General features: G+C 46.8%; 1 long non-coding RNA gene and 2 pseudogenes across 1 annotated transcript; 2 read left to right on the forward strand and 1 right to left on the reverse strand.

Moving 5' to 3' along the window:
• Positions 1-4,276: 4,276 nt before the first annotated feature.
• Positions 4,277-5,026, reverse strand: LOC120976678 (uncharacterized). Its single transcript, XR_005772816.3, has 2 exons — positions 4,735-5,026; positions 4,277-4,595 (listed from the first exon to the last, which is right to left on the reverse strand). It is a non-coding gene; the product is annotated as an uncharacterized lncRNA (long non-coding RNA).
• Positions 5,027-7,622: 2,596 nt separating this feature from the next.
• LOC141042897 (UDP-glucose 6-dehydrogenase 1-like) lies at positions 7,623-8,154 on the forward strand (annotated as a pseudogene).
• A 21-nt stretch (positions 8,155-8,175) lies between these two features.
• On the forward strand, positions 8,176-8,688 carry LOC141020979 (UDP-glucose 6-dehydrogenase 2-like; annotated as a pseudogene).
• The last annotated feature ends 17,093 nt before the right edge of the window (positions 8,689-25,781 follow it).

Below are 25,781 nucleotides of genomic sequence, written 5' to 3' on the forward strand. Positions count from 1 at the left end.
CAAAAATTGCTAGGGTTAATAGCACCTGGCTTATTTGTTGTAGCAGTTCGAAGAAAAGTGACTCCCAAAATTGGGAATCGATCCGCACACCCATCGCCTGATGGACGGTGAAGCGACGGGATGGCGATGCTGGTAAAGGTTGGCTTGCCAAGGCAAAGCCCCCGGTCCAGCTAATGTGACGAAGTTGGTCGGCGGGTGACGTCGATGTCTCCGGAGTAGGTTGGTGAAGAGATGGTGAAGCCCCCGGTCTAGCCAAGGTGACGGAGCGGGTCAGTAAGGAGACGTTGCAGCTGCCATGTCAGCCGAGGTGTTGAAGTAGTTCAGCTTGATGGACATCGGCTTGAAGAAGCAACAGTGCGGTCATGCCGACGCTGGTCATAACTTGTGACGCGGTCAAAGCCGGATTGATGAAGTGACCGAATGGTGATGCCAGTGTGCCCGTTCTGTGTAATCCGTGGGGCGGCGTTGTTGGTGATGATTTATCCTTCGCGATGCCAAACTCTTTTTCGGCTCGCCGAGATGATGATCCGAAGAAGATGAGCTCAGCTCAACAAAGCGACGACATGTCTAGCGCAGGTCGACAGCCGTGGAGCAATGTTACCGGACTGGTTTGACACCAGCATGAGGGTGAAGAGTACCTCAGAGAAGGCTTAAAATTTTATGGGCACGTGTTAAGAACAACGTACAATACCCTAGAAGAAAATTCCTTTAAAAAGGTTGTCCAATATCACGTTCATAAAGAAACATGAATTCGGGTCAGATCCGTATTCGCAGAGAAAACAGATAAGAAAATTGGTCCACTCATCGGAAGGTTACCGGAGTTTGAACCGTCGGATCGAGCTGAAATTTTGAGGGGTGGTAGATATGGGAATTCCGCAGCAGATGAACGGTTGGATCTTCCAAAGGACCTCCGAGCTTGGCTCTGGAGACCACGCCCTAAACTCGTCTAGATTCCCGTCCAGATTTGACAGGGCTCCGGTATATCGTAGATTGCCGGAGATTCCTCCATCGGAACTCGAAGAAATTTTGCATGGTTGTTGTAGACTTAATTCCGCACAATTTCACTAAAGCAATCGTTAAAACGACACTCGAGGAGGCGGTGGCGGTGGATACAAGTTCGCTGTCTAGAAAAACAGCACGGTCGCTCAAGGACAATGTTGACATTGAGCCCCCGGGCTCCATGGATGATTCCTCCATTATCATGATAGAGATCGGAGTTGATGTTGATGAAGGCCCTTATCCGAACATGATGATCGGAGGTAGGGCGCAGTCCTCGGTCAAGCCAAGGTGACCAGTCGAGCCGGCGACGAAGATGCCGACGTCGCAGTTGATCTGCAGTCGAGCCATTGATCCTTTGTCGATCACACAGCGAAACTCTCAATGAAAGCACCATTGTCGGTGTCAAAACCAGCAGATCTTGGGTAGGGGGTCCCGAGCTGTGTGTCATGGATCGACGGGTAACAGGAGACAGGGGACACGATGTTTACCCAGGTTCGGGCCCTCTTAATGGAGGTAATACCCTACTTCCTACTTGATTGATCTTGATGAATATAGAGATTACAAGAGTTGATCTACCCTGAGATCATATGTTGTGGTCTAAACCCTAGGGGTATGATGATTAATGTCATAATGATCTATCGACTAGCCTGGCCTTGGCTTATATAATGCACCAGAGGCCTAGGATAACAAGAGTCCTAGCCGAATACGTTGGTGGAGAGGAGTCCTTGTCTTGATCACCAAGTCTTGTGGAATACTCCTTGTATGCGGCATGGGCTGCCCGAAGTGGCCCATGAGTGAACCGCCATGGGGGTCCTCGGCCCGATCCACCTAGTCGGGAGACGATGTGGTGAGTACCCCCTAGTCCAGGACACCGTCACTCCCACCTCTCCTTCCATGGCCGCGGCCGTGCGGGTGTGGTGGTGCTGCTACTGCAACTCGCGTCGGTGCTGGGGCATGGTTGGATAAGATGCTGAGGTAGAGGAGCCCGCACGGAGCCGAGAACTCCGACACCAGGCCAGACAGGTTGTTGCTGCTCAGGTCCAGGTAGGTGAGCTCCGGGAGCACGACGAGCTCTGGCGGGATGGCGCCGGAGAGTGAGTTGGCGCTGAGGTTGAGGTACACGAGCGAGGAGCCGGAGCGAGCGGCGGGGATCTCCCTGGTGAGCGCGTTGGTGTTGAGGTCGATCGTCCAGAGACGGTGCAAGGAGAGAAGCTTCGCCGGGGATGGCGCCCGCGAGGAGGTTGAAGGCGAGGACGAGCATGGTGACGGCGGAGCACGCGGCGAGCGCGACGGGAACGGCGCCCGTGAGGTTGTTTCAGCTGAGGTCGAGCGCGGCGAGCGCCGGGAGCGCACAGAGGCGCGACGCGGACGCGGCGAGCGCGCCGGAGAGCCCTGTCCCGGAGAGGTTGATCACGGTCACGACGCTGGCGGCGGAGCACGTGACGCGGCAGAGCAGGCGATTGTGGGCGCGAGCAGCGACGCACGGTCGCGAGCAGGCGGCGGCGAGCACGAGCAGCGGCGCACGGTCAAGGACCCGATTGCTTTTTCATTTTTCCAAAAAGGGTGTTGGTGTAAAACCGTCTGTCTAACGGCGTCGCCTGCGAACCGTTACGCCACGTCAGCAAAAGCGGGACCCCCATGTCATAACCGTACTTAAAACGGTCCAAACAAGCAACCAGTGTTTTTTGCAAAAAATTATGAAAAAAATTAGTGCTTTTTGGCACAATTCCGTAAATGTGTGGTTCCTGCAAACCTTGCCTGAAGTGTCGATATTTTTTGCAATTCACTCTGTTATTTAGAGAAAGTTATCGGGGTATATTTCAACTACTTTTTTTGCTTGAGTCGAAAGATGCCACATGATTTGTAAGTAAATTTATCATGTCTGCAATACCACCATCTACCATCGATGTCGTGCCTGGGCCGGGTGAGGTTGACATGCTGACATGGCATGGCCCGCTTATAAACGGAACTTTGCGGGTCATGCCGGGCCAGGCTCATTTAGGCGTGTGTCAGGCCGTAGTGTTTCTACATGAGTTATCAGCTATGTTGTACATATATTACCATGTTATTTACACAGAAATTATGAAGTTATCAGGTGTGTTCATCGAGTCAAAAAGTTGCTGTGCCTTGTATGTGAGCTATCACCTTCATTGTATGTATACTAGATCATTGATGGCGCGTGTTGCCGCGCCCGTCCATTAGCAGTGTTGTATGATAGTGTTGGAAATTTATGTTTATTGCACATGGCCCATTGACTTGTCCCATAAAATGGTTAAATTTATGTAGATCCTATGGAGATTAATTAACAACATGTAGCTTCATCAAGCAACTTCCAACCATATTTACTTTTCCCTGCGTCACACAATATTGTACACAAACAATAATATTTACGTGTAAACTGAAAAAGGACCAACAAGGAATTCTAGCGTAACCTCAAAATTTTATCCTACTTTCACGGTTCTTCAAGCTGATCTTGACTATAAAGTGTTGTAAAAGTGCAAGAGATTCTGCCAACATAGATTATGGCAGTTCCTCAAGAATAATTGAAACTTAATGCATGCAAAATATAGCAGAGAAAGATAGGAAAATGGCATTGACATTCAAAAACAGGGAATGAAAAACTCTTTATTAATACTATACAAAATGTAAGCGGCACTGGTCAACATGTTTTTCAATAGAAGCACAAACAAAAGTGTATCTTAGTTACATGGCAGTCTGACAGACCTTAGTGCTATTTATGTAATGCACCTGAGTAAGCTTGAAAATACCATTATAATTCCAGAAAACCGACAATAGTCCATAACGCTTATTCTATAATAAATCGCATGCCTCGGTGAATGCAAACCTCATAACATAGTGGAAAACCAGTTCATCACATATTCTGCAACACACAACCTTAAAGAGAGGACAATTAGCATTCATATTTGCAGATATCCACATCACAATTTGCAATACAGAGAATTGCATTGCAATGAACTCCATAAAAAACTAAATAATACAAAATATAGGCACATGTTTTTTTTACTCTTTCCCCTTTTTGTTTTTAATAAGTAAAAGATAAATATGGTTGCATACAGAAGAGAACGACCACGTTTGCATAATTAAATTGTAGATAGCAAACAACCAAACCAAGTAATATTATGGTTGGCTGATCTCAGCTAGCAAGTAAACACAATAGCATCACTTAAGAACATAGCTATCAATTTCCATTCCTTCTGGAATTTTCTTTGTTTTGAATGATATAAAGAGTTGATAAATAATAGTGCCAGGAATAACATAAACAAAGCCAAGATTTATTTTAAAAAAGATAGCAATAGTACACAAACTACAGATTAAAGCTAGGGTTTCGTATTGTAGCTTCTCAATACAACAACATTAGGTGGCGAGACATTTGACTACGATGGATCATTTCTACAAAACATACTCTGCCTCAGCCGTTAGAATGTTATGAACATGGCCAATAAGAATAAATTGTAACTGAAACGTGAATTGTACTTGAGCAATTCTAGCTATTTGGGGATCTAAATTGACATGATAATTCAGTAACTGTTTCTCTCTCATCCATCGTTGCCAGGCCCTACCATCGGCACCAAGCCCTGCAAAATCAATTCAACAACAGATCACCACCGGGCACTGGCAAGACTCAGTGCAGTCATTACGAATGGCATGCCGAAGCTGACCAAAACAAACAACTGAAGCACGGAAAATAAATGATCCAATAAAAGGTAGGGGAACCTGCAGTCAGTTGGATCCGTCGCCATGGCCTCATTTCAGCATAGCAAGGAAAACCACCATACGCCATCTAACCTCGTCGGCACCATCGATGTGCCAGGTGGCCAGTAAGGTCGACGTCAGTGAATTGCGAGTCCCGGAATGACGAGGAAGAAGAGATCGAGGGTCGGTGCCCGAGGCCTGGTCCGCAATGGCGGGCGGGACGGACCTTTGTGTTTCCTGCAGAGCATCGGCTTGCCGGAGCCGAGAAACTGACCGATCCCTGGTCCTCAAAGTCGCGGCGACCAGATGCCCTCATCTTCCCTTTCGCACCGACGGATCAGCAAGACCGATCGCTCGTCCTCCTCTCTCGAGGGGATCCCTCTGCTAGCGATCGTGGACCGAAAAGGATCGGGAGGGGCGGATGCGCATGAGGCGATGCGTCGATTCTCATGTCTCTTCGATTCTTCCAGATCGGGAGGGAGAGGAGAGGAAGGAGGGAGCGAGCGATGTGGCGATTCTCATGTCTCTTCCAGATCGCGAGGGAGAGGAGAGGTCGGGAGGGGAGCGAGCGATTTATTGGGTTTTTTTGGACCGCCAGGAGGGATTTCCTTTCCGAGGGCATGACGCTAAATGGGCCGGATAGATGGCCCGATTAACCAGATGCTTCCGATTTTTCTACGGGAGTAGCTGTTTAACGGACAGTCGGCCCAAGTCGTGGCAGCGATGCGTGTAACGAGTATCCAACGGCAGATGACGACCAGAAATGACTATCCAACGGCTCAGAAGGTTGATAGCGTGAGAGGCCTCGAAAAGGGTTCAGTTATACTGTCCTTAATTACCATGCTACTTACACACAAGTTATCGGAATATATTTCTCAACAACCTTTTTTCCGTTCAAAAAAGCTATTGCGGTGTTTGTGCATGAGTTATCATGTTTGTTGTATGTATATTATCATCCTATTTGTATACAAGTTATCGATGTGTGTATTTCAACAACTTTTTCACCGGCTATAAGTTACCGTCGTGTATGTGCCTAACTTATTAGGTATGCACTGAGTATATTACCATGCAATTTACACAGAAGTTACCGTGGACTATTGTTTTCAACAACTATTTTTCCGGGTCAAAACTTACCACGGTGTTTGTACGTGAGTTATCAACTCTGCGATGCATAAATTATCATGCTAGTTACACAGAATTTACCAGGGATATGTTTTCAACAATTGCACCCTTCAAAAATTGTTGTTCTGTTTATGTGTAAGTTATCAGGTGTGTGTTGCATGTATTACCATGCGATTTAGACATAAGTTATCATGGGGTAGTTTTTTCAACAACTACTTTTTCGGGTCAAAACTTATCATGATGTTTGTACGAGAGTTATCAGCTCTGCAATGCGTAAATTACCATGTTAGTATCACATAATTTATCAGGGTATGTTCTCAACAACCCCATCTTCCCCCTCAAAAAGTTATCATGATGTTTGTATGTAAATTATCAGGTCGGCGTGTGTATATTATCATACTATTCACACATACAAACACCATGATAATAATATTAGTTATGAAATGGACAAACACCACGATAAGTTTGTATATTACCAAAAGTTATTCAGGGATATGTTTTCAACAACTTTTTTCTTACGACAAAAGTTCACGCGGATAAAAGATTAGTTGTGAAACATTTGCTGTTTACTAATATTAAAGTAGTTAAATAAGGTTAAAAAATAGTTTGTGACAAAAACTAAGGCAAACGTAACTTGGTTATTGCGCCAAAATTTCAATGCAGTGGTCTTGATTCGTTGTTGTTTATTTTACTCGCATATACTAAACTATAAGGGCAGGACTAATCTGCATCTTGATGGAAAAAAGAGCTAGCTAAGGTGGTTGAGACCAGGGAGGTTGTGGGCTCAAATCCCACTTCACGCTTTATTTTTGCACAAGCGCACTGGGATTAACAAGAAAAAGATCTCCTGGCTATGCGCGGGAAATCCGGATCACGAGAGTAATTATCGCGCGGGTGGGGAATCCAGATCGAACGGGAATCAGATTGTTCGAGTCTAATTACAAAATATGAACGTTTGGAAGTTACAAATTTCGGATATCATATAATGCATAACGTCAATAGCGTTCACGTCAAGAAACCATCTCTCCTTAATCTCTCCCTAATAATAAAGCACGGATTGACTTTGTCGGGTTCACCGTCACAATACGCTTTCTTCTCATGTCGTAATACGCTTTTACAATTCGTGTAGACAAAATCAAAATCCAAGGTGGTACTATTCCCCGAGAGCTCTAACAGTCGAGCTTTGGATGAAACCTCGTGTAGGTAATCGGGCCGGCCCAGTCGAGCTTTGGCTGAAACCTCGTGTACGTAATCGGGCCGGCCCATAACCAGGAAACAAGAACGTAAAAATAGCACGAAAAACAAAACCACACATGATGGGTTCGATCTCGCGACCTCACGCTAGGTAGCAGGGACGCCAACCACATGAGCTAGCTGTTGATTATGCTCAAATTGCAGCGCCCCAGTTAAAGTAGTTTAGCGACAGGTCTATTTATTTTTCTTAAATATTTTCAACAATTCTTGAAAACAAGTGTGGACGATTTTCCTTAAAATATTTGAATATGAATACGTTTTTAAAATCGTCAATAAATATCAAAAATTCGAACAAAATTTCGAAACCTGAACAAATAGAGTTCTGGTTCGATGGCCGGAGGGGGTGGGTGTAGGTGCTCTGGTGGTGCCTGTTATATACGGATTGACTTTGTCGGGTTCACCGTCGTGTCCTTTTTGCAGAAAAGTCCCTGTAGTTTTTAGGAATCAACCCACACTCAAATAAATAACGTTTGTGTGTTGTGTCCAGTTTTTTTTGCTCCGTCTGTTCATCTTGGTCTTTCTCGGTATGTTAAACTCCCCTCTCAACGTGGACTCTTAGTTGTAGTCCAACTCTTCATCCCACGTCTTCTCTAATTTCTCTCATAAATATCGGTTTAATACACATCTCCAAGGCACGGATCGCCGGCTGCAATAGCGACCGGCTCCCCATCTACGAGACCGGCCTTGACGACGTCGCCAAGCAGTGCCGCGGCCGCGGCCGCAACCTCTTCTTCAGCACCGACGTCGGCGAGGCGGACTTCGTCTCCGTCTCCGTCAACACCCCCCACCAAGAGCCGCGGCCTCAGCACCGGCAAGGCCGCGCGCCGATCCTGACCTACTAGGTGAGCGCACGCATGATCGTCGACATATCCCACTCCAACAAGATCATGGTCGAGAAGTTCACCGTGCCCGTCACCGTCAAGACCGCCAAAGCCATCGAGAAGATCCTCACCCACAACGGCCATGGCGTCCTGAACCAAATCATGTCCAATCGGGAGGTTCCTCGCTGAGGGCACCGCCGTGAAGGTCCTCAAGGATGTCTACGTGAAGGTCCTCAAGGACGTCCATGGAGGCAGGCCGCGGGTCATCGGCATCAACGACTGCAAGAGCCGCTTCATCTACCACGTCGTCTCCTCCATGTTCAACACCGTCGCCGTGAAGAAGGTGGCCATGCTAGGTTCGCCTTCAAGAAGGATACCGGTGACACCCGCGAGACACCGGTCATCGACATGTGCCTAGGTCTGCTTGGCGACAAGGCCGTCGTTAGCATCTACGACCCGCAGGTGAGGCGTGACCTCGCCATGAACAAGTTTGACTGGGACCACGCGCACCCTCGCCACCTGCCGCCGGTGGGCCGTGGGCGAGCCCGCCGGGCAGCCCGTCACCGTCACGTCGGACGCGTACGAGGCCGTCCGCGATGCGCACGCCGTCTGCATCCTGACCGAGTGGGATGAGTTCAGGAGCCTCGACTGCTGGCGCATGTACAACGTGATGCAGAAGCCGGCTTTCGTCTTCGCCGTCGCAGGATTCATCATCTATGCAATTGGCAAGCCGCTTGACCAAGCCCAGTGGCTCAAGGTCATGCCAGCAGTCGCCTGAGGCGATGCACACTGATAGCCGCGCGTCGACGAGCGTTCTTCTTACTAATTAATAACAACAAAAAGCATCGATGAATTTTAAGAGAAGTCTTATGTTATAAAAACCGAAAATCTCATAGATAGGAGGACTTATCTGTAGAACTTTTCTGTTTCCCCCGTCAAGCAGACAAGACAGAAGCATCCAAAGGAGTTATTAGTACGGAGGAGAGGGCCTAAGCAAAAGCAGGGGGCAGATCAACGAGGTAGTACTTGCACTAATATGTTTCATGCGAGCTTAGTGCATTCTTATTCTATTAGTTAAATTTTAGATTTGTACAGCTATGTTTCATGAGAGAGGACATACTTTTACTTCCTATTCTCTGCTGGATTAGTTCCAAATTACAAGGATACAAGTGTTCAAAAGTTAACTAAGTGAAACACTGAACATGTTAGTTGATGACCTCCGACTAGCAGTTATGTTCTTCTCTCTTCGGGTTGTGTGGCATGGATTACTGAATTTTAAAGAATATATATGTTTTAGCATTTTTTATGATGTTTTGTTCAAGCAAAGAAGAAACGTAACTAGGCTAGAATTTTTGGAAGACAATATCCGTATAATATGTCTTGCTGTAAATTAATTACTGTATTTATGGCTTTTCATTGTGAGAGTTAGATGACCTGAAACTGTTAAATGAGATGCGTTTAATTTCACCCCACAAAAAAAAGATGCGTTTAATTTCAGTTATCAATCTCTAAAGTTGGATCCCTTGACCAGTCTGTGATTTTGTATATGTTGTGCCACATACCTTATTAAAGATTTACCGTCTTCAGTTCATTAAATCAGTTTTTCTTCTCTCCCACGGATGCTTCATGTCATAAGTAGTTTGCGAGTCATTTTAGTATTCTTGCAGATCTCTGCAATAATGTAGCTGCAACTGGTCGAACATATACTCCTACTAATTTGTTAGCTGCTCTCAAGTAAGGCACTTCTTGAGTTAATCGTTGACGGTCAATATTAAGCATTCAACATTCTAATTATCATTTCGGCAGCTCTATGCACTTCCTAAATTAGTGGTCGGCGATCAATATTAAGCAATCTACATTCTAATTGGGCCATATAATGTACTATATTTCTTTATCCTGATGCCACCAAGTAATCTGCTATGCAGCTTCTCTATCATGGTTTCTTTGAAAATGACTAGCCATAAAAAATAATACAATGTTCATGTTTTCATTTTTCATATAGGACGTCAATCTCTTTGGAGATCACATGACCTATTTGGAGCACAGTTTCATGTCCCTTCAACGCATTCTTGCATCTAAATTATTGGGTTGGCATGAAGTGCGTACATACTAAAAGAATAAGTTACTTTCTTTTAATGTCAGATTTTCTCGAGCTTTATTAATCCTGACTATGATAAATATAAATTCACTCAGTACAAAAATAATAGTCATGAAAAATTCTAGCTCATGCAGTTGCGTGGATTGATGACTAGCTCAACTGCTCTATTGCCACCGCTTGTAACCATGCCATTGGCCTCCCCCGGCTCCTCCTTATCAACTGTGATCTCTGATTTTCAGGTAAAGTCCTCCCATGGTAGCCTCCCATAAAAGCACTTAACCCTATCACGTAGCTGGTTATGCATCCCATCGATTTCTTCCGTTGCAACGCACGGGCAATTTTCTTAGTCTATCCCTAATAATAAAGCATGGATTGACTTTGTCGGGTTCACTGTCACAATACGCTTTCTTCTCACGTCATAATACGCTTTTACGATTTGTATAGACAAAATTATAATATAAATGAGGTGGTACTAATTTTAGCCCTGAAAAAAACGAGGTGGTACTAATTTACGTGATTGGGTCGAGATAACATTTCGCGCGTTCTATTGGGCCTGGAGCTGCAGAATTGGGTCTTGGGCCTTGGGCTAAACAACAAGAGAACGCACGAGCTTAGCCTTCAAAGAACAACGCACTGCCTGAACGCACAGGGACGCACGGCGTACGGCGCAGCCGCCACGCGCTGCCGATCTTCATCTCCGACTTCTCTCCTGTGCCGTCCCCGCCGCTACCTTGTTCTCCTTCCCCTCCCCACCCAGCCCCAATCTTCCCCGGCGCCACCCTCAGCCTCCTCCATGTCCGACCTCCCTCCGGCGGCCGTGTCCGTTTTGGATCGGATCCGCGCAGGAGACCTACTCCAACACGTAGCCATGGGTGTCCGACCTGGACTCCACATAGAATTCGCTGGTATAAGACGAAAGCCTCGATTAGAAATCCAACTAAATTGCATTGCAAGTCTACAGGTTTGGAACTATCCAATGTTGCCTCCGCCCACTTTGCCGGAAGACCACCCAATGTCGCCTCTGTCGACTTCGCCGGAAGACAATCCGCTGTCCAACAATGTTCCACAGTTCGCTGAAACTTCGTCGGCCGGTTCTCCACTTGAGGTATATAGCCAAGGAGGATCAAAATCATGGTCTTTGGTTTTCTGCAACATGTTCATTGCTTCAAATATGTCTATGGTCTTATTTTACTACTGGTTGTGAATGTGGTGCATAACACTCTGATGTTGAAAACGTGGATCAGGTCCTGTGGTATAAGTATAGCACATATAATGGTTATAGGATGGAAACTTTGTATTATTTTGCCGTCGTCTTTCGTTTCTGAAACTAGCTGCAGCAAGTAGCAATCTGAATTGATGCAAGCAAGTAATTAACGCCTTGATTAGAAAAGACAAGGTCAAGCTCGCCGATGTCTTCCATGGGAGCTGAGCAGGTAGCAAGCAGTACGTGTGGCATCATTGGCACGAGCGACACGCGTCTGCTAGCCACATTGGTTCGTTGCTTTGCGGCTGGAAGTACATTCACGACTAGCGTTAGTGCATGTGGCTACTTGCAGCCCTGTCGCCGTCTGCGCTTACTGCACAGCGGTGCTCTTCCTCCGCTGTTGCGTGCTGCCACTCCAGCTCTGCATAACTCCTTCCTCTCCACTTCAATAGATGAGATGTCCGAACCTGTGGTAACCTGCTCCTTTTGCCCTTCCATGACGTGAGATCAAAATATTTTTGTTTTCTCTGGTGACTGCAGTTCGGGTCAAGCCAAAGAGGGGCTAATCTCTAACAATCTTTAGCAAGAACTCGACCCACTCATCTAGTCTAACTTCCACCGCTGAAATTCTGCATCCACATCCTTTGAAAGCCCTTGCTGAATTTGTATGGTAAGAGTGCTTCCTCCTGTTATATACATTCCATTGAGTACTAAATAAATTATTCTCCGGCTAATTCAATAGAATTTAATTAGGAGGGCAAGTAATTATGGGTGATAACTACTTAGTTTATTTTTGTACTCTTAGAGTCATGTAGTATTTTGTAATTGGGCTGAGATTTGTTGTTTGAATCTAGATTTTTATTCTTAGAGTTTCTCCCCGTGAACACCATATGTGGTCCGCCCATGCTCCACACTTCGCCGGAACTCCGTCTGTCGGTTCTCCACTTGAGGTATGTATGAAGCTAACCTTGGAATTTCCGGATAGTCGTCTACACGCCCATGTTTTGTTTGCACCAGGTCAGGTCATACTCCTTTAGTACGGGTGTTTTTTACTTTTTTGCTGGGAGGCTTAGCGATGTAATATGACAATGTTCTTCAGTCAGCACTACTACAGCATGCTCCTCCCTTTACTTACTTGTATCTGTAGGGTGCCCAGTAGTTTGTTCTACTACTGAAAGTATTTTCTTCAGTTGCGGAATGTGACGCCCCCGATTTGACCGTACACTAATCATGCACGCAAATGTGTACGATCAAGATCAGGGACTCACGGGAAGATATCACAACACAACTCTACAACATAAATAAGTCATACAAGCATCATATTACAAGCCAGGGGCCTCGAGGGCTCGAATACAAGTGCTCGATCATAGACGAGTCAGCGGAAGCAACAATATCTGAGTACAGACATAAGTTAAACAAGTTTGCCTTAAGAAGGCTAGCACAAAAGTAGCAACGATCGAAAAGGCAAGGCCTCCTGCCTGGGACCTCCTAACTACTCCTCGAAGCCGAACTCCATGTAGAATCATCCTCGGGATCTCTAGCTCCTGGACTCCAGCATCTGGTTGCGACAATCAGGTATAGAAAGGGGAAAAGAGGGAGAAAAGCAACCGTGAGTACTCATCCAAAGTACTCGCAAGCAAGGAGCTACACTACTTATGCAATGGGTATATGTGTAAAGGGGCATATCAGTGGACTGAACTGCAGAATGCCAGAATAAGAGGGGGATAGCTAATCCTGTCGAAGACTACGCTTCTGGCCATCTCCATCTTGCAGCATGTAGAAGAGAGTAGATTGAAGTCCTCCAAGTAGCATCGCATATCATAATCCTACCCGGCGATCCCCTCCTCGTCGCCCTGTTAGAGAGCGATCACCGGGTTGTATCTGCACTTGGAAGGGTGTATTTTATTCAGTATCCAGTTCTAGTTGTCATAAGGTCAAGGTACAACTCCGGGTCGTCCTTTTACCGAGGGACACGGCTATTCGAATAGATAAACTTCCCTGCAGGGGTGCACCACATAACCCAACACGCTCGATCCCATTTGGCCTGACACACTTTTCTGGGTCATGCCCGGCCTCGTAAGATCAACGCGTCGCAGCCCCACCTAAGCACAATAGAGAGGTCAGCACGCCGGTCTAACCCTATGCGCGCAGGGGTCTGGGCCCATCGCCCTATGCACACCTGCACGTTGCGTACGCGGCCGGAAGCAGACCTAGCCTAGTGGCGTTCCAGTCCAATCCGGCGCGCGCCACTCAGTCGCTGACGTCACGAAGGCTTCGGCTGATACCACGACGCCGGGATACCCATAACTACTCCCGCGTAGATGGTTAGTGCGTATAGACCAAATGGCCAGACTCAGATCAAATACCAAGAACTCGTTAAACGTGTTATGTATCCGCGAACGCCGACCAGGGCCAGGCCCACCTCTCTCCTAGGTGGTCTCAACCTGCCCTGTCGCTCCGCCATAAAGTAACAGTCGGGGGCCGTCAGGAACCCAGGCCCACCTCTACCGGGGTGGAGCCACCTGTCCTTTCAGCCCCCTCATCAGAATCACTTGCGGGTACTCCTCGAGCCGACCCGACTTTAGTCACCACATGTGTCATGTATAAATGTATATAGTATATACCCGTGATCACCTCCCAAAGTGATCACGGCCCAGTAGTATAGCATGGCAGACGGACAAGAGTGTGGGGCCACTGATGGAACACTAGCATCCTATACTAAGCAGTAGGATAGCAGGTAAGGGTAACAACTGTAGCAACAATGACAGGCTATGCATCAGGATAGGATTAACGGAAAGCAGTAACATGCTACACTACTCTAATGCAAGCAGTATAGAGAAGAATAGGCGATATCTGGTGATCAAGGGGGGGGCTTGCCTGGTTGCTCTGGCAAGTAGGAGGGGTCGTCAACTCCGTAGTCGAACTGGGCAGCAGCAGCGTCGGTCTCGTAGTCTACCGGAGAGAAGAAGGGGGAAGAAACAGTAAATACAATGCAAACATAAGCATGACGATGCGTGACATGACAATGAGCGGTGCTAGGTGTGTCCTAACGCGACAGTAGGTGGTACCGGTGAAAGGGGGGGGACATCCGGGAAAGTATTCCCGCTGTTTCGCGTTGCGGACAGACGGACCGGAGGGGGAAGTTGCGAGTTCGATAGGTTAGGGAGGTGTGGTGGACGAACGGGCTGCGTATTCGGATTCGTCTCGTCGTTCTGAGCAACTTTCATGTAGAAAACATTTTCATCCGAGTTACGGTTTAAAAGATATGAATTTTCAAAGATTATTTGAATTTCTGGAATTATCTGAATTTAGCAAAAATGAATTATGACGTCAGCATGAGGTAATGCTGACGTCAGCAGGTCAACAGGTCGGCTGACCAGTCAAACCAGACAGGTGGGTCCAGTGGGACCCACATGTCAGCCTCTGTTAGTCTAACAGTAATTTAAACTAAACTAACAGTCTAATTAGAGGGGTGGGCCCCATATGTCAGTGAGTGTTTAATCTAACAAATTAATTTTATTTATAAAAACAATTGTTAGACTAATTAACAGAGGGGGGGCCCGCATGTCAGTGGCTGGGGGCCACCCAGTCAGCACATTGACCGCGGTCAACAAGTCAAGGGGGGCCCTGGGTCCACCAGTCAGTGGCCCAGGCGGTGCCACGCGGGTGCCACGTCGGTGACGTCGCCGGAATCACGCCGGCGACCATTCCAGCGGCGGAGGTTCGCCGGAGTTGCTCGGATTTCCAGCACGGTGCACCATTCCGCGCGTTTTCGGTGGCGTTCGAACGAGTAGATCGTCCCGCGTCGATCTAGAGCGATCCCCGGAGCGGGGGTGGCCGGAGTGGAGCTCAACGACGACCGCGGGCGGCGCCGGACTACGGGCATCTCCGAAAACCACGCTACGGGCTGCGTTCTAGCTAACAAACGACGCTAGCGGGCTCTACGGACCTCCGGCAACTCGACGGAGGCCACGGCTTGGCTCGGAGATGGACGGGGTGAGCGCAACGAGCTCGCGGACGAGGCCGCATGCGGCAATGGCGACGGCGGCACCGCGAGCCATCTACGGTGTATGAGGAGGAACCAGAGGAAGGAGGAGGGGCGGAGGCTTACGGCGCGGCACACGGAGGCCCTCGAGTGAACGGGAGCGCAGAGGGGAGGCGGGATGAATCGCGGCGGGCGGCGGCGACCGAGGTTGGGGAAAAGCTTGACCCGGCCGCTGCAGGGCACCCCAGCTCATCCTGAAGCGCGGGGTCGACGAGGACGACGTAGAGGGAGCTCGGGGACTCGGCGGCTCGACGAACGGTGGTCGGGGCCACGCCTACGGCGAGGCTTCGGCGGCGATCTCGCTCGGGTGAGGGGAGGGCAGAGAGAGAGAGCGGCCGAGATGGAGAGGGGAGTTGGTGGAGGTAGGTGGGGAGGAGGCCGAGGCGTCGAGGGGAGGGGTCGGCCTTATCCTCTCCGGGTAGTCGTCGTCGAGGCGGTCCGGCGGGGCTCGCCCCTGTTGCGACCCCGGTCGGGGGAACACGGGGGGAAGACGACCCGGGGAGGGGTTGGGCCGGACCAGCTGGAGTGGGCCGAGGCTCGGGCCAGGCACTGTGCACTTGGCCCAGTGCACAGTGGCCTGTGCTTTTACACTTTTGTTTTGTTTTCTATTTTTTTTCTTTTCTGTTTTATTTATTTTAGTTAGCAAAACAGTTTACAAAAATACAACCCCTACTCCTAAATTAGCATAATAGCATAGGCCACCTACTCCAAAAAGTTTGGTGATTATATAAACTAGATTAACATTTGTTTAGTATTTAAAAGCATTTAAATAATTTTTTTGCTGCTGTTTTTACTTACTATAGTGCAGTTAAATACTTTACAAAAGTGTGGTTTCTTCGCCAATATTTAATATGGACTATTTGGCTCACTCCGAACATTTTAGTTTTAATATTTGTAAACTTTTATTATTTGCTTTTATCTAAATTTTGAATTTGTTTCGGTTCTGAACTATCGAGAGTTTATCAGTAGTAAACGGGGTGACGTGGCATCGTTAACGTGGGATTACTGTAGCTTAATTATCCGGGCATCACAATTCTCCTCCACTACAAGAAATCTCGTCCCGAGATTTAAGAGGGAAGTAAAGGGGGAAGGTTCGGGTTACGAAATTCTAGGGAGTGTTCTTGGTCTTGGTTGTTCTTCTCGAAGAGGTTGATCCATTACATTGATGTCTTCATTCTGCTGTTTCAGGTCATCATGATAAAGTTGTCGTCCTTTCTTCGGGAACTCCATCGTACTTACGATAGAGTAAGGGGGTATTCTGGAAGAACGGACCTCTGCAGGGTTTACTATCTGGTCAATATCATCGGCGAAGGTGGCGGAAAGTAACTCTCGCACTAAATCTTAAGAAAAGCCGAGAGCAAGTAAGAAAGTACCATGAGAAGTTTCAAACGGGTAGGCAATCGTTCGAAGCCTGAAACAAAGTGTGAAAGGGGTTCAAAGCAATCGGAATAAATATTATGTCTGATGCAAGTATAGATCAGTAGGACGGTGGTCCGTGAATTACATACGAGGCCACGCGCGATGAATAAATTTGGGAACAAGGGGTGCACAGGAGAGTCAGGTTTTGATCCTGTGGAACTGTGGGTTATGGGCCCACCATGTGGTTAAAGTAGGAAGGACGGTGACATCTTGCATGATCATGATAGCAAGGAATGTCAGAGGGTAGCCTGTCAGTTATATGTCAGCAACATCGTCGGTACCAAGGGCGAGGGACGAAGAGAACCATTTTCCTGCTCGTTGAAACGAGGCGGACCAATAGGCAAAGTTCTCGTCCATCGGTGGTTACCGGAATGTCACCAACAATAGTAACAGGGTCTTACTGACAGAGTTGTACACCGAGGTGTTTACATAAGCAGGAGAATATTACTGCTTAGATCATATAGATCACCAGAAAGGTTAAACCAACAATGGAAAGGAAAATATGATTATCAGATTAAACAGAAGAATGGAAAGGAAAATGTGTTTAAACACATATTTCAAGGGTATATCCTTCCCAAGGACAAACAGAGCATGATATCCGTGACAGGATAGAAGTAGAAAACCATTTAGGTAAGGGGAGAGGAATTTCATGACATTACCCCAAACAGCGGTGTTTGGATAATTGAGCTGGAAACATTTAGCATTGGGCTTCAAAGGTTCTTGTTGAAAATTGGAGTACCATAGACATGCTTCGAGATAGCATTGACATGGCCATCAAGTAAGGGTCAGAATTTGGATGCACTAAGGATCCATCAGGAACAACTTATAGAATAAGTCTTACGATTTCCTCATGGAAGAATCGCTAACCTTGCTAAGAAGGAAACTATAACAATAGGTCCTCCAGCCAGGTGTACTAGGCATGACATCACCTTACCGGGTTATATAAAGGCAAATGTACATCATATCTGACCGAGATTCAAATCTGATTGGTGTTAGGATACCTCAGACTCAGGATGTCTGAGAAGAAAAGGTGCAACACAAATTGTCGAGATGACATTGTAAGATTTTTGGGATTTGAACTATGGAAGCGAGTTCCGAAACAAGAGTTCATCATTAATCAAGGAGAGGATGAGGAGGTGGCTGATGGACTCAGCGACATTCCATTGAGATTTCCAAAAGATGGATTTCCACAACTATGTGAAGAAGGAGATAACATTAGCTAGGTCGAATGACTTAATGATGTATGCTCAAGGAAAACATACACAACTAAACATTGGTTGAAAGGTGCACCCGAATATGGGCTTAGGTAGAATGATCAATGTTAGAACGGTGATTCGATAACCAATGGTCTAAGAATGAAATATCGACCATTAACTCCAAAGCAATAGGGTTGCTAGAAGTTTTGAAGTCGCACATCATAGTTCAATTGTCGGTTTCCGGTTAGAAACAACACGGGGATCAGAAAACAAATGGAGATGGCGAGAAGTATTACTATATCAAGAATTCTCAAGAGGTGGAGAAATTCTGACAATATCCTTGACATAAAATATGGTAATACTCCAAGGTAGAACATAACATAAGCTAGATAGCAAGGAAATCAAGGTACAACACAAAACACGAACAAGTTTATGTTGAATGGAAGGCAATAAAATGGTCGATGATAAAACAAATCATCGAGGGCAAGGATGGTATTTCTCATCCAAAATTCGATAGATATCTTGGAAGAGCTCAGAATGTTGATGATGTTCACGACACATTTGTAGCGAGAATTTATGAAGAGGTAATCGATCGGCGATGACATCAAGTCAAAGGAATGATGAAGCGAAAAGTTATTGGAACCAGGGGTACGACACAAACTCGAAATCAAGCTTGCTGTTCAAGGCGAAATGATATGACGAGGAAAATCGACATAAGCTTAGCTCATCGTCGAAAGTGGTGCTCCGGGAATAAAGACCAGGTAGCACAGTTAAAATCGGCACGATAATGACATAGCCGAGCAGGCTAGGGATGACGTGATCGAGTACGAACTCATAAACAAAGGAGATTACTAAGAGTTGTTTAATCGTGATGCGGACTCGGTTCAGTTATCGGTGTCTTTGCGTGATTAATAACTCAGAGCCTGTGAAAAATTGGAATCAGTGAGAATGTAGCACTTGATGAAGAACTCATAAGAAGTTATGCAGTTCCATGATAATCTCGAGATACCAGGGGGTAATACTCGACGACAGATCAAGGTAGAGGTTGGACTAGGGTATTGCTTTGCAGAAGACAAGTGCTTAAACTTGCACGAGAAATGGTGTTTAAAGGAGAACATGGTCGGAACCACGATTGCAAAAGGCCAGATCCTAGATATAATATGAACTTATACCAAGGTAATAATTAGTTTAAGAGAAGCTTTTAATGATAAGATCTACATCGTGTCCATGGGCATGAACACAAAGTTCAAGGTCAACTCCCACTTCTTCAATGCATAACCTTCCATTCACTTCTCGCGTTTGATGAAGTTGCAGTGTTGAAAATTTTATCTGGCAAAATACCAGAAGAGTATGACTCATGAAATCTTTCGAGTTCACACATATTATGGAAGGCATAGGTTCAACCCATCGGGGCATCGTGGAAACATATACCACAAACTTCGGAGTAAATAATACAAGCTCGAAAGTAGAGCATGGTTCACAAAGCAGATGATACAATTTACCAAAGGCATTATATACCCATGGAAAGGCTCACAAGGTTATTCAATAGGAAGGACACTATCGGATAAAATCCAACAAAGGAACCGATGGTCCACAAGGGATCTGATGTGAGTATCGGTACTCAACCAGAGGAAGAAGAATGCAAGGAGATCTGATTTAGAAACAACTGACTAACTCAAAGTTCAAATGCAAAAGAATTATGATTTCCAAATCAGGGGGTCAGAAGCAACGCTCTGATCAAGGATGGATAAGTTGAGTAGGCTTAGGGGTACAATCGATGGCAATTTGATAGGTCGAGATCCAGCTCACGTTTAAAATGACGTCTGAGCCGGAAGGATGAATTCTAGGATATGATTGAGGATTGCGAGCATTCGCAACAAATTGAATCAACAGACTCAAAATGATAATGACAAGAGATGCCAATAAGATTACGAGACCTATGGGATTAACCATAATGCAAGCAAACAAGAATTTCAAGAGCAATGGGCTCCTGAGGATTTTCGGAAGATCGAATAGTATTTTGAAGACTATTGTGAAATACTTGAATCAACTGGGGATGAGCGGATACTTGGTAAGTGCGAGAATTATCCGTAGGGGTATTCAGGTGACAAAGAACAGCAAGGCAGTAAGCTCAAAGGATTCTCGTAACAACAGAGAGAATTACGGGGTATCTTGTAGTAACAAGATCAACCGGGAAACATTGTATGAATAGCGAGTATACGTGGTTATCCATAGGAGTTTACCGATGAAAGGGAATAGCAAAAGTGATGAACACAAGTTCTTGGGTTATCAGCGGAGAGTATCTTCAGGGTCTTCACAGGCAGCAGACGATCATCAGTAATAAGGGGCTCTCCGGGTGAAAGTGATAACGAGATCCTAATGTTAGATTTAGCAAAATTCATTTAACCCGAATAGAAGAGAGATCAGAGTCCCAGAGTATAGACAAGGAGTAAAAGATCCTAATACCACCCAATGGCGACGTGGGCCCGTAAGCCACACAACCATGTTAGTAAAAGTTTTGTAAAGGCTAGACTCGACTTCGGCCAAGGAGTTTGGAAGGGGGATTCCTACAGGCAGTTGGCTCTGATACCAACTTGTGACGCCCCCGATTTGACCGTACACTAATCATGCACGCAAATGTGTACGATCAAGATCGGGGACTCACGGGAAGATATCACAACACAACTCTACAACATAAATAAGTCATACAAGCATCATATTACAAGCCAGGGGCCTCGAGGGCTCGAATACAAGTGCTCGATCATAGACGAGTCAGCGGAAGCAACAATATCTGAGTACAGACATAAGTTAAACAAGTTTGCCTTAAGAAGGCTAGCACAAAAGTAGCAACGATCGAAAAGGCAAGGCCTCCTACCTAGGACCTCCTAACTACTCCTCGAAGCCGAACTCCATGTAGAATCATCCTCGGGATCTCTAGCTCCTGGACTCCAGCATCTGGTTGCGACAATCAGGTATAGAAAGGGGAAAAGAGGGAGAAAAGCAACCGTGAGTACTCATCCAAAGTACTCGCAAGCAAGGAGCTACACTACTTATGCAATGGGTATATGTGTAAAGGGGCATATCAGTGGACTGAACTGCAGAATGCCAGAATAAGAGGGGGATAGCTAATCCTGTCGAAGACTACGCTTCTGGCCATCTCCATCTTGCAGCATGTAGAAGAGAGTAGATTGAAGTCCTCCAAGTAGCATCGCATAGCATAATCCTACCCGGCGATCCCCTCCTCGTCGCCCTGTTAGAGAGCGATCACCGGGTTGTATCTGCACTTGGAAGGGTGTATTTTATTCAGTATCCAGTTCTAGTTGTCATAAGGTCAAGGTACAACTCCGGGTCGTCCTTTTACCGAGGGACACGGCTATTCGAATAGATAAACTTCCCTGCAGGGGTGCACCACATAACCCAACACGCTCGATCCCATTTGGCCGGACACACTTTTCTGGGTCATGCCCGGCCTCGTAAGATCAACGCGTCGCAGCCCCACCTAAGCACAATAGAGAGGTCAGCACGCCGGTCTAACCCTATGCGCGCAGGGGTCTGGGCCCATCGCCCTATGCACACCTGCACGTTGCGTACGCGGCCGGAAGCAGACCTAGCCTAGTGGCGTTCCAGTCCAATCCGGCGCGCGCCACTCAGTCGCTGATGTCACGAAGGCTTCGGCTGATACCACGACGCCGGGATACCCATAACTACTCCCGCGTAGATGGTTAGTGCGTATAGACCAAATGGCCAGACTCAGATCAAATACCAAGAACTCGTTAAACGTGTTATGTATCCGCGAACGCCGACCAGGGCCAGGCCCACCTCTCTCCTAGGTGGTCTCAACCTGCCCTGTCGCTCCGCCATAAAGTAACAGTCGGGGGCCGTCAGGAACCCAGGCCCACCTCTACCGGGGTGGAGCCACCTGTCCTTTCAGCCCCCTCATCAGAATCACTTGCGGGTACTCCTCGAGCCGACCCGACTTTAGTCACCACATGTGTCATGTATAAATGTATATAGTATATACCCGTGATCACCTCCCAAAGTGATCACGGCCCAGTAGTATAGCATGGCAGACGGACAAGAGTGTGGGGCCACTGATGGAACACTAGCATCCTATACTAAGCAGTAGGATAGCAGGTAAGGGTAACAACTGTAGCAACAATGACAGGCTATGCATCAGGATAGGATTAACGGAAAGCAGTAACATGCTACACTACTCTAATGCAAGCAGTATAGAGAAGAATAGGCGATATCTGGTGATCAAGGGGGGGGCTTGCCTGGTTGCTCTGGCAAGTAGGAGGGGTCGTCAACTCCGTAGTCGAACTGGGCAGCAGCAGCGTCGGTCTCGTAGTCTACCGGAGAGAAGAAGGGGGAAGAAACAGTAAATACAATGCAAACATAAGCATGACGATGCGTGACATGACAATGAGCGGTGCTAGGTGTGTCCTAACGCGACAGTAGGTGGTACCGGTGAAAGGGGGGGGACATCCGGGAAAGTATTCCCGCTGTTTCGCGTTGCGGACAGACGGACCGGAGGGGGAAGTTGCGAGTTCGATAGGTTAGGGAGGTGTGGTGGACGAACGGGCTGCGTATTCGGATTCGTCTCGTCGTTCTGAGCAACTTTCATGTAGAAAACATTTTCATCCGAGTTACGGTTTAAAAGATATGAATTTTCAAAGATTATTTGAATTTCTGGAATTATCTGAATTTAGCAAAAATGAATTATGACGTCAGCATGAGGTAATGCTGACGTCAGCAGGTCAACAGGTCGGCTGACCAGTCAAACCAGACAGGTGGGTCCAGTGGGACCCACATGTCAGCCTCTGTTAGTCTAACAGTAATTTAAACTAAACTAACAGTCTAATTAGAGGGGTGGGCCCCATATGTCAGTGAGTGTTTAATCTAACAAATTAATTTTATTTATAAAAACAATTGTTAGACTAATTAACAGAGGGGGGGCCCGCATGTCAGTGGCTGGGGGCCACCCAGTCAGCACATTGACCGCGGTCAACAAGTCAAGGGGGGCCCTGGGTCCACCAGTCAGTGGCCCAGGCGGTGCCACGCGGGTGCCACGTCGGTGACGTCGCCGGAATCACGCCGGCGACCATTCCAGCGGCGGAGGTTCGCCGGAGTTGCTCGGATTTCCAGCACGGTGCACCATTCCGCGCGTTTTCGGTGGCGTTCGAACGAGTAGATCGTCCCGCGTCGATCTAGAGCGATCCCCGGAGCGGGGGTGGCCGGAGTGGAGCTCAACGACGACCGCGGGCGGCGCCGGACTACGGGCATCTCCGAAAACCACGCTACGGGCTGCGTTCTAGCTAACAAACGACGCTAGCGGGCTCTACGGACCTCCGGCAACTCGACGGAGGCCACGGCTTGGCTCGGAGATGGACGGGGTGAGCGCAACGAGCTCGCGGACGAGGCCGCATGCGGCAATGGCGACGGCGGCACCGCGAGCCATCTACGGTGTATGAGGAGGAACCAGAGGAAGGAGGAGGGGCGGAGGCTTACGGCGCGGCACACGGAGGCCCTCGAGTGAACGGGAGCGCAGAGGGGAGGCGGGATGAATCGCGGCGGGCGGCGGCGACCGAGGTTGGGGAAAAGCTTGACCCGGCCGCTGCAGGGCACCCCAGCTCGTCCTGAAGCGCGGGGTCGACGAGGACGACGTAGAGGGAGATCGGGGACTCGGCGGCTCGACGAACGGTGGTTGGGGCCACGCCTACGGCGAGGCTTCGGCGGCGATCTCGCTCGGGCGAGGGGGGGGCAGAGAGAGAGAGAGCGGCCGAGATGGAGAGGGGAGTTGGTGGAGGTAGGTGGGGAGGAGGCCGAGGCGTCGAGGGGAGGGGTCGGCCTTATCCTCTCCGGGTAGTCGTCGTCGAGGCGGTCCGGCGGGGCTCACCCCTGTTGCGACCCCGGTCGGGGGAACAGGGGGGGGGGAAGACGACCCGGGGAGGGGTTGGGCCGGACCAGCTGGAGTGGGCCGAGGCTCGGGCCAGGCACTGTGCACTTGGCCCAGTGCACAGTGGCCTGTGCTTTTACACTTTTGTTTTGTTTTCTATTTTTTTCTTTTCTATTTTATTTATTTTAGTTAGCAAAACAGTTTACAAAAATACAACCCCTACTCCTAAATTAGCATAATAGCATAGGCCACCTACTCCAAAAAGTTTGGTGATTATATAAACTAGATTAACATTTGTTTAGTATTTAAAAGCATTTAAATAATTGTTTTGCTGCTGTTTTTACTTACTATAGTGCAGTTAAATACTTTACAAAAGTGTGGTTTCTTCGCCAATATTTAATATGGACTATTTGGCTCACTCCGAACATTTTAGTTTTAATATTTGTAAACTTTTATTATTTGCTTTTATCTAAATTTTGAATTTGTTTCGGTTCTGAACTATCGAGAGTTTATCAGTAGTAAACGGGGTGACGTGGCATCGTTAACGTGGGATTACTGTAGCTTAATTATCCGGGCGTCACACGGAAATGTAAGCTTGGGTACCAATTTTACACCAAATTTGTGTCGAACTATCGATAGTGAATGTATAAACTTGAATGCTAGACCTACTTATGGTTAATAGATCTTCTTGTTCTGGAGACTCAACTATGGATGTCGAAATGTAGATACTGGATGTCTAAACTTGAGTGCTAGACCTACTTATGGTTAATAAATCCTGTTGTTCTCAAGACATAACTATAGATGAACAATTTTGCAAACTTTGTCTGTTGGCATAGACTCAAGCAAGCACCTCTTTGAGTTGTACTTGCCAGATTTAGGAGTTAGTTAATCCTCTTTGTTCCTATTGATGCACATGAATTTGGATTTATGATTATTGGTTCGTGTTTGATCTATGATATACACGTGAATAGGTCGAGAAGGTGGAGCTACAATTAAGCACCTGTTGTACTGGGTCGGTATATGACACATTATCTATTACCTGAGTCAACACACACTGCAGAGCATAGGGCTTGAACATGGGTAGCAGGCTGGGTGCACGCCCACGCATACACCTATAGCAAACTCGACGACCCATTTCTCAACTAATCATAATTTATAATGACATGACCTCTTCGAAGCATGCTATTTGCATAGTATCTTGAACGATGTTATGAAAGATAAAATCATAACTGTAAGAACTGAAGTTTGTTCAGTCCCTTTGTGCAACCAGTCATGCCATGGCTTTTCATAATTAGGTAACTAAATAGATTAATCATTAGGTAAAGATATACTGATATTTATTTGTAATGATTTCATCTTTCTTTTCACCTCCCTGTTCTTCTTGCTGGTGGTTTTGATTTTAATCAAGCAGTCCAAAAGTCTATTGGTAAACAATGTTGTGTTATGTTGCGTTTGTATAGCGGGTCTAATTAACAATTTGGGCTCTAGAAAAATGATAAAAATCATCGTGTTCCAATTCAATTAGAGGCTTATCTGATACCTATCATATTGTTCATTCGTGATTCAGCTTGTTGTTGTGTGTATGTAGCAAAATCCCAGATGCTATAGCTGAAGCAGCTTTTGTTCGATCTTGCTCCTGTCCATTTTCTTCATTTTTATTATGACAACAACATTGTAGTTTAATTATGGCTGATGTGTACATCAGAAATAGGCGGATCCGGAAGTGGTTAATTAGATTAGAATGTAAAATTTTGTCATACCGTCACTATGCTTGTGCTGAAGTTCAATACATAGGGAATCAGCTGAGCTATTATTTGTCTTTCATTAGTTTATTTTTCTTCTTTCCATTGGATGAAGTGTAGATTCTTTTCCTAGTCTTTTGATGCTCTGCTAGAGTGTGTTTTGACAATGCTTTAGGCCATGTTTGGCTGCTCAGTTTTTTAAACCACGGTTTTTAATTCTTTGACGCGTTTGCCATCATGTAATACAGTAGTTTCATAAACCGAAGTTCCA

Source organism: Aegilops tauschii, chromosome 3 (genome assembly GCF_002575655.3).
Source record: "Aegilops tauschii subsp. strangulata cultivar AL8/78 chromosome 3, Aet v6.0, whole genome shotgun sequence".
NCBI lineage: Eukaryota > Viridiplantae > Streptophyta > Magnoliopsida > Poales > Poaceae > Aegilops > Aegilops tauschii.